The sequence below is a fragment of the Rana temporaria genome, chromosome 4 (assembly GCF_905171775.1).
Source record: "Rana temporaria chromosome 4, aRanTem1.1, whole genome shotgun sequence".
NCBI lineage: Eukaryota > Metazoa > Chordata > Amphibia > Anura > Ranidae > Rana > Rana temporaria.
In genome coordinates, this window is record NC_053492.1 from 106,515,002 (window position 1) to 106,527,117 (window position 12,116).

The 12,116-nt window shown below is 44.9% G+C and overlaps 1 protein-coding gene across 2 annotated transcripts in view; it reads left to right on the forward strand.

The window, feature by feature from the left end:
• LOC120936417 (alpha-1,4-N-acetylglucosaminyltransferase-like) overlaps positions 1-12,116 on the forward strand; it is a 62,319-nt gene that overhangs the window by 31,076 nt on the left and 19,127 nt on the right. The window contains exon 1 of one of the 2 annotated variants that reach the window (XM_040348726.1): positions 2,755-3,009. The exons of the other annotated variant lie outside the window; for it this stretch is intronic. The gene's annotated coding sequence lies outside the window, so the exon portion shown is untranslated. Of the gene's footprint in view, positions 1-2,754; positions 3,010-12,116 lie in introns of those variants that run through there. 2 annotated transcript variants of the gene reach the window in all.

Sequence of the window (12,116 nt, forward strand, 5' to 3'; positions counted from 1 at the left end):
CCAGGACAATTGTTAGCTTTCAGCGCTGCCGCACTTTGAATGACAATTGCGTGGTCATGCAACACTATACCCAAAATACTTTTTTATCATTTTCTTCCCACAAATAGAACTTTCTTTTGGTGGTATTTGATCACCTCTGTGGTTTTGAATTTTTGCACTATAAATGAAAAAAGAAACTGATGGGCACTGATAGGCGGCAATGATGGCATTGATAGGTGGCACTGATGGGTGGCACTAATGGGCACTGATAGGTGGCACTGGATAAGCAGCATCGATGAGGAGCTACTGACAGGCATTAGTCAGTGGCACTTATTGGCTATTTGATGTGGCACTGTTGTGGGCACTGATCAGTACTGGCATCCATTTATCATGGGGACAGGCTGGCAGGGGATGGGCACTGATTTGCAGCTGATGGGCATCTTTTGATGGGGGGCTGTGCTGATAATCAATGTGCTGATTATCAGCACAGATCCGCCCCCCCCCCCCCGGATAGGGAGAGACACCGATCGGCTCTCCCTGTCAGTGTGAACTGAAACCAATGAGAGCTGTTTACCAGCACTTCCTGGTTCACACGAGGATCAGCTGTGATTGGTCAAGCCTCTGTCAAAGGGTTCATTCCACGATTGGAGTTGCTGTGTGTCAGACTGACACACAGTACCTCCGATCGCTGCGATGCATGCCCCTGCGGGCACGTGCCGGCTCTGTTATCCTGATCACGTCATATGACGTCCGACCAGGATAACTAAACCACTTTGCCGCCGTCATTCTGCTATATCATAGTTGCCAACTGTCCCAAATTTCCCTGGACAATCCTGGGATTTAGATCCTTTTCCCGAATTTTTTGCATCCCGGGAAATGTCACGGGAAATCAGTTTTTTTCAAAATCCATTTTTTCCTGTTTTCTCGCCGCCGTGCGGCCGGCCGCTGCTGAAGGTCCGCAGCCGGCCGAGACAATGTCTCCGCAGGCCTCATTTTTAAGAAGACCAGAAGAACAGCCCTTGCAGTCCCTCAACTTATCTCCCCAGGGTTCCTCTCCCCCCCTTCCCCCTGATACCTCCGTAAACACCAGAGCACATCTCTGGGCACGCTGGTTCTACGCAGGGCTTTCGGGGTATGAGGACATGGAGAAGGCGGACCTGGACAATCACACTCCATGCTGAGCCAAGCTGCGTTCCCCGCTGCCATAGCAACCTCTGTCATGCTAACAGAGCAGGAAGCGATAGGACCTTAATCACAGTGCAGCTCCACCGTTCTGCCCCGCCTCCATGCACTTATGGTTTGTAAGGAGCTGATTCTGGGTCATGTGACTGGTGCTGTCCAGTAATTATCCTCCGCCTGTAGTATGAGAGACAACAGGAAGGCGTGGCCTGTGTATGAGCGCCTGCTCAGCGCTCAGTGTCCGCTCATACCTGTCAAAGAAAACCCTCACTTTATAATACAAATGATAGTGCAGTCACGGGGGCCCAGTGTAGACAAAGCGGGCTTCATTTAAATGTCATCCTTGTGAGGAAAGCATGTCTTCCATGAGTCCTGTTCCAAAAGTAGCGTTCTGATGTAAGGAGGGACTCGGCTGGGAATGTTGATGTAAGGAGGGACTCCACTGGGGGACGCCTGATGTAAGGAGGGGCTCCGCTGGGGACACCTGATGTAAGGAGGGGCTCCGCTGGGGACACCTGATATAAGGAGGGGCTATGCTGGGGACGCCTGATGTAAGGACGGGCTCCCCAGGGGACGCCTGATGTAAGGACGGACTCTGCTGGGGACACCTGATGGCATCTGGTGGCAGGCAAAGTGGCAGGTGACATGCTCGGGATTTCATCCTTTATATCAATGTAATAATAGAAACAATGTGCTTCAATCGTCCTGACACCATAACAACCATGGTGCCAGGATGATTGAAACGCTAACCCCAGGTGTTTGGAGTATCTTTATGTGCTGATTTGTTAAACTTTCTGGAATACACATATTTTTATTGTGGTGTAGGATCTGGGCCTGCTGTCCCTCCATCCCTCTTTCTTTCTCTCCCTCTTTCTTTCTTTCCTTCTTTCTCTCTTCCTCCCCCTCTTTCTTTCTTTCTTTCTTTCTTTCTTCCTCCATCCCTCATTAATCTCAGACTCTAACCACACCCCTTCCGAGCCACGCACATTTAAGCCACACCCACTATTCAGCATAAACCACTCCACATTTTTCCCTTACGCTATGTCACGCCTACAAATGAATGCCCGCCCCCTAATTAAAGCGCTGCGCAAACTGTTGGCGCTATATAAATCCTGTATAATAATAATAATAATAATAATAATAATAATTATAGCAAAAAAGTGTCCTGATTTATTTTTTTGCAATGTTTGCAACTATGCTATATGGTGGGCGGCAAGTGGTAAAAAAGTATCAGAAATGTTTTCTCTTAAAAACGCTTATAAATGCAAATGTGCAAAAACACAGCTTACCGTGGTTACAAGCACTTAGCGTTTGAAATGTCTGTAAACTACAGTCCTGACCGCGATTTTTCTGCTTTAAAAAAAAATGCCTGTAACTCAACTGCCTCTAAACTACTATAAATGACCCTGTGTACTTGTGCCCATAGGATAACAAAAAAATGCCAAACTGCTTCTAAAATTCAGTTTAGAAGCTGTAGTGTACATGAGGCCTTAATGCTGTCACTGTCTTTCAGTTTGTGGATTACGGTTTGTTTACCTTCCAGGAAGGTGGGCTGTACTCTGCCTTCCTTCCTGTCAGGTTATGTCTATGTAGAGACTCTTCAGCTGCTATTTACCAGCACACTTCCCACCCCACCCCATGTATCTTCCTGCTCCTCCTCCTCCTTTTTCTTTGCCGTCTGAAAATAACTTGACGGTAATCAGTAACAGCTGATGTCAGGACATTTACAGTATCAGACATTTTTAGTGAGTTGTTGGACACATTCAACAAAGGGAAGACGGCTTTATCAGTGGACTCTACCCAACAGCTGCAGACAAACTTTGTGGATGTTTCCTGAAATATGTGGATGAGGTAATGCTTATGGTGATTTTAGCCGTATTCGTGCACTTGCAACAACACAGTTATGTTTTGTCTGCAATACATTTTTTTCATTTATACTAAAGCCGGCCATAGATGGTTTGAATCCCTGCCTGTTCAGCAGGAACTGGCCGAGATTGTAACCATGTGTGGGCAGGCTGATTGTACCGAAGTTAATATATGGATCAACGTGGGTGCAACCAGCATATCGGACTTTTAGTGCCGGTTCACACTACCGCGACTTGGGATTCGACTTGTGTCGCGCGACACGAGAAATTCTATTGAAGTGAATGAGAGCCGTCTTAATTTACATTACTGAAGTCACTCAGACTTCAGAAAGGGTTCCTGTACTACTTCAAGGCGACTTGTAGGCAACTTGTACCCATTGATTTCAATGGAAGTCGACTTTTTTCACCACCCTGCCAGTGCACCGCCCCAGTGTAAAAGCATCCATTGAAATGAATGGGAAGCAGTTTTCAGGAGCTTTTCAGGCGCTATGTTTAGCATGAAAGTGCCTGAAAAGCGCCTTGGTGTGAAAGTGGTCTTTCTCATCAGCAGTATATAGCAGTCTTGTGATTTCTGTTGGTTCCTGGTGAAGCTTGAAGGAGGAGTTTTCATACTGTACTGAGCTGTTCTATGAGGCTGCAGGACCCCTGACTCTCTATCTGGACAGTGCTGATTGGCCCTGTGCTGATCACATACACTCTCCCAAAAAAAACTGTCTAGCAAAACACCCCAAACTGAGCATGTGCAGCCTGACTCCAAAGGCTCTGTCTTATCTGAACTTGTCCAGGGGGACAGTGCAAGAGGGGGATGATCTGTGCATACAAGATCAAACAACCTTTTTAAACAATGCAGAGGATTAACCCCTTAGGTTCCACAGTGAGTATAACCAGTGACGTCTCCAGCTTTCATATTTAGGGGGGGCACATGGGGGGACAGGGACAAAAGTAGGGGGGCCAACTATAAAATGCAATTTTTTATATATATATATATATATATATATATATATATATATATATATATATATATATATATATATATCCTGGGGCCCTTTACTACGATCCCACTATGGGCCCTTTCACATGTTCTGCAGTGAGCTCCCTTCCTACTATACTGGGGCCCCCCAGGGTGGCAGAAAACAAGACATATATGTCACCAGCACACCAAGAAAATATAAGGGTCCAAAGCAGTGGGAGAACTATTAGGGTTGCAAAGGTTGTCTTGCCACCGGGCCCTGGTGTTCTGCCACAGTGGGGATCCCCAGCTGTCCTGTCCCTGCTATTGACAGCGCTGGTCTGGCATCTGTCTCCTTGGCAGCGGCGGCAGTCTATTAGGACCTAGTGCTGGTGACATTATGGGTGCATGCAGGGGAAGGCTGGCACTATTGGTTATAGAGAGCCGAGCCCCCAGCTGGTCACCTAGCAGCAGTAATGCTGTATAACCTTCTCTGTTGACATGCTGATCGGCATGTGATCCAGGTGATGCTCCCAGTCAGATCTAATAAACACAGTATTTATTAGCATCAAGAGTACAACCACATAAATATAATCAACCGTATGATCAGCAGCCATGTGGGCTCTATGCCTGTAAAGTGTAGGCTTTGATCAATAAAATCACTGATATTTATGACTAGGATTTGACTAAGAGCATCACCTGGATTGTATCCCGATCAGCATGTCAGAGAAGCTCCACTGCTGCTAAGCAACCTGCAGGGAGCTCAACTGTCTACAACCAATAGAGATGGACTCGGGTGTGTTTGAAATCCCACATGCCCGATCCCGCCAGGAAGCCGACACTCCACAGTGCTAATCAATGTATGGGCTGCCTAAGAGCTAAGACCAGCCATAGACAATTTAAATCTCAGCTGGTTCAGCAGAAACTGGCTGAGATTTGAACCATTAATGAGCAGATTCTCTTATAATTATCACTAGTGGTTGCTGTATAGTCACTGGTGATAATCACTGTTTGTCGGGAGAATATAATTGCTGGGCAGGAGGGATATTCCCCTGTCACCACTGTCTGTTGATGGGGGAATCATGCAAGTTTCTTTCCTGCAATCTGTGGATGCAGGAAAGAAATTTGCACCCTATATTATCTGCCTAACTGAAAGTGAAAGTAAATTGTGAATGTTTTAAAAGAACAGGAGAGGGGAAGGGAGACAGATGGGGGGAGAGAAGGGATGGAGATAATGTAGTTCAGTGATTACAATGTACTTCGGTCTGCAGTGCACACACTTAAACACGGCCCAGGCTAGAATATCTGGTTGTGTGAGCGCTCGCATTATGCAGTGTCGGCGAGCACAGGGAGGGGGAGGAATCCCCCGCAGAGCTGACTGGTGACGCTCTCCCTCTCGGGGAGCAAAATACAAAAAATGACAATTGCACGGTCATGCAACACTGTACCCAAAATACATTTCTATCAATTTGTTCACACAAATAGAGCTTTCTTTTGGTGGTATTTAATCGCCACTGGGTTTTTATTTTTTCCTATATTTTTCTGTTATAAAATTTTGCAAATAAATAATTATTATTAAAAAATTTAGGCCAAAATGTATTCTGCTACATTTATTTGGTGAAGATAACCAAAATCAGTGTATACTATGTAGTCTATAGGAAAGTTATAGAGTCCACAAACCATGGTATTTCATGAGGCCCTAAAATGTCAGAACAGTACAAATTGCATTTTATTTATTTACTTCAGGTACTTGCATAGCACCGTCAATTTACACATCGCTTTACATATCCATAGTTGCCAACTGTCCCGAATTTCTCAGGACATTTTCGGGCTTTAGACCCTTTTCCAGATTTTATTGTGTCCTGGGAAATCAGTTTTTCCTTATTTTTCGCCGCTGCTAGAGGTCCGCGGCCGGCAGAGACAATGGGCTGTAATTGGCTCTGTCTGTACCATGTGATCACATATCTGTACCATGTGACCATCTACAACTAGCAACTCAATTGTGTACAATGGATGGCATGAAAGGACTGTCATGTCACCTGCTGTTATTGGTCATAGTGGTCACATGGTACTTGCAGTGAGCCGGTACAATGATCTGGCCACAGCCAGTGACAGATCGTGACACTTTCTGAGAGGACAACCTATGACCACGTTTACTTAGAATGGTAGAGCCACTGCCTGGTATTGTACACTTTCAAATGTTTTTGTTGTTCTAGGTATTAGTGTAATTATTAACCACTTAGTGCGTGGCCTATAGCAAAATGACAGCCAGGCGGTGGTTCAGTTATCCTGACTAGACGTCATATTACATCCAGCAGGATAACACCCGCCACGTGCCCGCGGCGATCCGTGGTGCGGTGTGTCAGTCTGACACACTGCTACCCCGTTTTCGATAAAGAGCCTACGATGGAGGCTCTTTACCACGTGATCAGCCGTGTCCAATCACAGTTGATCACAATGTAAACAGGAAGGGCCGTTGATTGGCTTTTCCTCACTCGCGTCTGACAGAAGTGAATAGAGGAGAGCCGATTGGCTGCTCTCATAACAGGGGGGGTCTGTGCTGATTGTTTATCAGTGCAGACCCCCCTCGGATGCCCACCCATGACCACCAGGATGCCGCCGGGACCACCAGGGATGGGCACCCACACTGGACCACCAGGTATGCCTCCTTAGACCACCAGGTAAATGCCAATCTGTGCCCAGGAAGCTGCCAATCAATGCCCAGGCAGCTGCCATACCGTGCCCACCCACTATGCCTACCACTGCCAGTGCCACCAGGGATGCCTATCAGTGCCGCGTATCAGTGCCGCCTATCAGTGCCACCCATTAATACCCATCTTTGCAGCCTTTCAGTGCCCATCAGTGCTGCATATCAGTGCCATCCATCAGTGCCGCCTACCAGTGCCCATCGTCAGTGACTGCTCATTGGTGCAACCTCATCAGTGCCGCCTTATCAGTGCCCGTCAGCACTGCGTTATCAGTGCCCATCAGTGAAGGAGAAAACATACTTATTTACAAAATTTTATAATAGAAACAAAAGCAAAACTTCAAAATTTCCGGTCTTTTTTTATTTGTTTAGCAAAAAATAAAAACCCGCAAAAAAACACCAAAATAAAGCTCTATCTGTGGGAACACAATATAAAAATTCTGTTTGGGTACAGTGTAGTTTGACCACGCAATTGTTATTTAAACAGCGACAGTGCTGAAAGCTGAAAATTGGCTTGGGCAGGAAGGGGGGTAAGTGCCTGGCATTGAAGTGGTTAACCACAAAATATTTTGCATGCACGCAATCAACAAATTTAACTCTGCGCCCTGGAAAAATAACTTAAACTAAAATAAGGTATTGCTCCCACCGTTAATATAAATGAATGCACACCCACTGTACCTACTGATATCCAACACCGGTAACAGCACTTATCCTAAAAAAAATATATATATATTTGACTTAGTAAAGTCCAAAAAACTATTTTGTGTTTCATGTGTTATGGTTATGAGCTATTTCGCACTTCACCACGTGCTTCAGTAAACCCCACTTCCCGTAAGACATTCACTCGCCAAACTGTATTGCCTCTCATTTTCACGATAGGCTAATTGCACTTTTATCTATGCACCACTTGTTAGTCATCAGCTGGGTCATCCACTCCTCCTCCTGCCGAAGGAATTACTCATCTATAGCATCTTTTGAAATGTCATCTGTCTATCTGAATTTTTTATTTTTTTTGGAAAGTATGTAGACCCACACCTTGTAAAACAACCCATTCCATTTAAAAAATAAATGAAGGCAAAACATTTTTTTTTAAATATATAAAACACTTTATAAACACCCCCCCCCCCTTGTTTATAAGTGATCACATTCCCTCTGTTCTTAGCTGCATAAGAGCTGGGGGAGGAGAAACAGCAGCACACTAATCTTCTTCATGAATGGCTGTGCAGGGATGGGCGTTTCAGCACAAGCCTGATGAATGGATTAGCCAGAACACTGATCACACTGTGCTCTCATGTCTAGCGTGGTCATTTTTTTAATAGGAAAGCAGAAGCAATACACAGGAGTGCAGATAGCATCAAAACATCAATAAGTTTGTACAACACACAAGAATCAAAACTGAAACATAAGACTTGCGGAGGGTATATGAATAAACGGTATGGCCAGGCAGAGTCGGCCCAAAGAGGAGGACGAGAAGACAAAGAAGAAAGGGAAAAAGGGAAAGTCCAAGAAAGAAAGGGAGGGGGAAGGGGGGTAAAGGAGACGGCATGCTCCAATCCACAGCAACATTTATTATTTTAAATTCCTCACGCTATGCGAAGACGTAGGTAGGAACCCAGCAAGGATTCATAGGATCATTTTGGGCGGGAGTCTATTCTTAAGTTTATCTGAAGTGGAGTAATGCCTCCAAACACTCCAGGTGAAGGAAAATTTTGCGTAACTATCAAGGGATTTGGCCTGCATCTCTTCCATAAGGATAATGCCATTCATTTTGCTTACCCATTCAACAAGGGTCGGGGGCAGGATGATTTCCAATGTCTAGAAATCAATTGTCGACCAGCACTGAGACAGAATTTAAGGACGGTATGTTTCTGGAATTTGACAGTACCTGGGAGAATGGAAAGGAGGGCTCTAGAAGGGGAGGGAGGGAGAGGTTCATCGTAAAGTTCTGAATATATTTGGAAAATTCCGCAATGGGCGAATCATGTCACAATCCCACCAGATGTGACGGTACGTACCTGTAGCCAAGGTACATCTCCAGCAAGAGTCGGAAGGCGATGGAAACATGATCCTGAGGGTGGTCGGTACTCGATACCATTGTGATATCACTTTATAGTTTTTTTCTTGAGCATAAGTCGAAATAGAGGATTTGTGAGTATAGAGAAAAGCTTTGCGCCAATCCGCCTTACTAATGTCTCTCCCAAGATCCTTCGACCAAGCTGTGGTGAATTTAGGAAAGGAACCATGGGTGTGGCCTAAGATAATTTTATAGGTCAGAGAAAGAGTATGATGTGGAGTTTCTGGAAATGAACAAAGTTGCTCAAAACCGGTCAGGGGTCTATGAACCTGTCCAGAGTCATGAAGCTTTTTACAGTAAGCTGTCAAATGTAAATGGGTGAGCCAGGTCACTTTAGGGAGCGCGGGGGCCACGTTCGTTATGAAGGAGCCAGAGGAGACGTTCACAAATTGTTGTGCAGTGGGCCAGGAAGCTCTATTGTAGTCATCAATAAATTGGATTGATCTGCTCTCTGGGAGAGCTGGGTTGTCAAATAGGGGAGTCAGGGGGCTTGGGTCAGTAGAGAGCGCGCATACCTCATTCTTTCGGTACCAAATCGCCAAGGTGTCTCTAGTGAGGGGGGATAACTCAGAGAGAGACCGATGCAACCGTTTGTGTCCCCAAAGGAGAGCTCGAAGGTCAACTGAGGACAAATCTTGCTCAACTAGAGTGGCAATTTTACTCAATGGGCGAGGGAACCACTCCAGGATCCAAGAAAGCACCGCTGACTTATGGTAGAGCTCGAAGTCTGGAAGACCCGTTCCGCCATTAGTGATGGGTGAGCAAATTAGTTTGTGCTTCAACCTTGGGCGGTTCCCCTTCCATTCAAACCGTATGGCTATAGAGCGTAACGTACGAAAGAAAGCGGATGGGAGCGCTATTGGGAGTGCTTGGACCAAGTATAATAGCTTGGGTAGAATATCCATTTTTAACGTATTCATACGTCCAAACCATGACACTGGTAATCTAAGCGGTCCTCAGTGAGACGTCTAAGTCTAGTCAGGAGTGAGCTATAGTTCAGGGCATAGATCTCAGATAACTGTGCTGGAATGGCTGTTCCCAAATAGCAGATGGATTTTGCGGGCCATTGAAAAGAGAGATTCGATTTGAGGGTGGTAAGGACGGGCTGCGATAATGATAGGTTCAATGCTTCTGTTTTGGATATATTTAATTTCTAGTTACTAAGACTGCCAAACCGATCAATCTCCGCCAATATGGACGGGATACTAATGTGGGGTTGAGTGACATAAAGTAGCAGATTGTCCGCGTATAGGGAAAGTTTACAATGGGATGAGGGGGTTTGGATCCCGTGTATGCTCATGTTTTCTCTAAGCGCTTTGGCTAAATGCTCTATTACCAGGGCGAAAAGGAGGGGGGAGAGAGGGCATCCCTGCCTAGTGCCATTCTTTATCGAAAGCACTCCTGATTGGATGCTGTTGACTAAGATGGAAGCAGAGGGGGTTGAGTACAGGGACATGAACTGACCCTATCAAAGGCCTTCTCCGCATCACAGGAGAGAAGGCAGGTCGAGCCTCCCGGCCTGGGACAAAACCCACCTGATCTCTATGTATAATGTTGGGCAGTAAGGGTGAAAGGCGATCAGATAGGATTTTCGTAAATAACTTCAAATCGATATTCAAAAGAGATATTGGCCTATAATTGGGGCATTGAGTTGGGTCTTTACCGGGTTTGGGGAGAACTAGTATCTGGGCTAGTAGGAGGGTATAGGAAGGGGAGAGATTTTCATCAATGGCGTTAAAAGCTTTTGCAAGGAGAGGGGCCAACTGGGGTGCAAATGTCTTGTAAAAACGTGGAGTGAACCCATCTGGGCGAGGGCTTTTGCCATTTTTGATTTTTTTGATGGCCAGTTGAAAGTCAACATCAGATAGGGGGGATTCCAGTTCCTCTACAGCAGAAGCTGGGATGGACGGGAGAGCGGCGTCTCGAATGTAAGATGACATGTCGCATAGGGAGTCACCCGACTGGGTTGGGGACGTAGGTGTTTGAGGGGGAAGATTATAAAGCCCCTAATAATATTAACAAAATGCTTCGGCGATGGCAGAGTTAGTCAATAATTTTCCCTGGCTGGGGGAGACAATGAAAGAGATATGTTTGAGCATCAAGAGTCAAGAGTATCTACCAAAAAAATCCACTGGGTTTCTCTTTTCGAGAGTTCTCTCACCAAGTTATAACCCCTCCATGCAGATTTAATATGGTCTATACCCCAGAATTTAAGACCAGATGGTTCTTGGTTGTGATGTAATTTGAAATGAAGAGACACGTTATGGTCCTTAAAACCAATATTGATATTGTGTACGTGTTCTGCTATTCTCATACTCAATAGACGTTTTGTTGTCCCTATATTCATTAACCCACAAGGGCATTGTTGGGCATAAACTACATGAGCCATATTATATGTAATAAACTGTTTGATAGTAAACTCATTATTCGCAGTTGAGGAAAACTTATCTACTCCCCTCAAGGCCTTAGACACCTATTTGCATGCCTTGCATTTTCGGCATGCAACAAATCCATCTCGATCCCAAAAGCATGGAATTCGGCTTGGAGGGTCTACTACCCTTTTCACTATCAAATCACCAAAACTGGGGGATTTCCGGTAAATGAACTTAGTCTTGGTAGGGAGTTCTTTTTTTGGGGTTTTGTCAAGGCACAACACATGCCAATGTATATTGCAAATGTTCTCTACTTCTCTAAATTGAGAGTGGAAAGAGGATATGAATCTCCATTCATAATCCATATTTTGTGTCTCCCAAACCTTATCCCTCAAACACAATTCTCGAGGTATTGATCTAATTTCCTCTATGATCGTATCAAGTTCTTGTATTTTAGATCCTTTTTCCATAAATCTGTTTTTCAACACCAAGGATTGTTGTTCAAAATCCTCTGACGTGGAACAGTTCTTTTTTACCCTCATCATTTGGCCTTTTGGCACATTTTTCAGCCAAAGAGGGTGGTGGACACTATGTGTAGGCAAAAAGCTGTTCCTGTCCGTGGGTTTGAAAAAAAAAAATTAGTCTGTAGTTTATCATCCACACGGTAGATGTTAACATCCAAAAGATGTATTTGTTCTGTGCTCCACTGGCTAGTCAGTTTTATATTGTTTGTATTATCATTCAAGTGGTCTAAAAACTCTTTGATTAGTAGGAGGTCATCTATATAGCGCCGATAGAATAGGATCTCGGCCCTCCTCCCATGGAACACAACCTTATCCTCCCACTCTCCCATAAATAGGTTGGCGATACTGGGTTGCAAATTTTGTGCCAATTGCCACTCCCCTTTTTTTGGGTAAAAAAAAAAACAGAAATAATTGTGGGAAAGACAGAGGTCTAGTGCATTTCTTAAAAAGACCTGTGTAAATGGTAG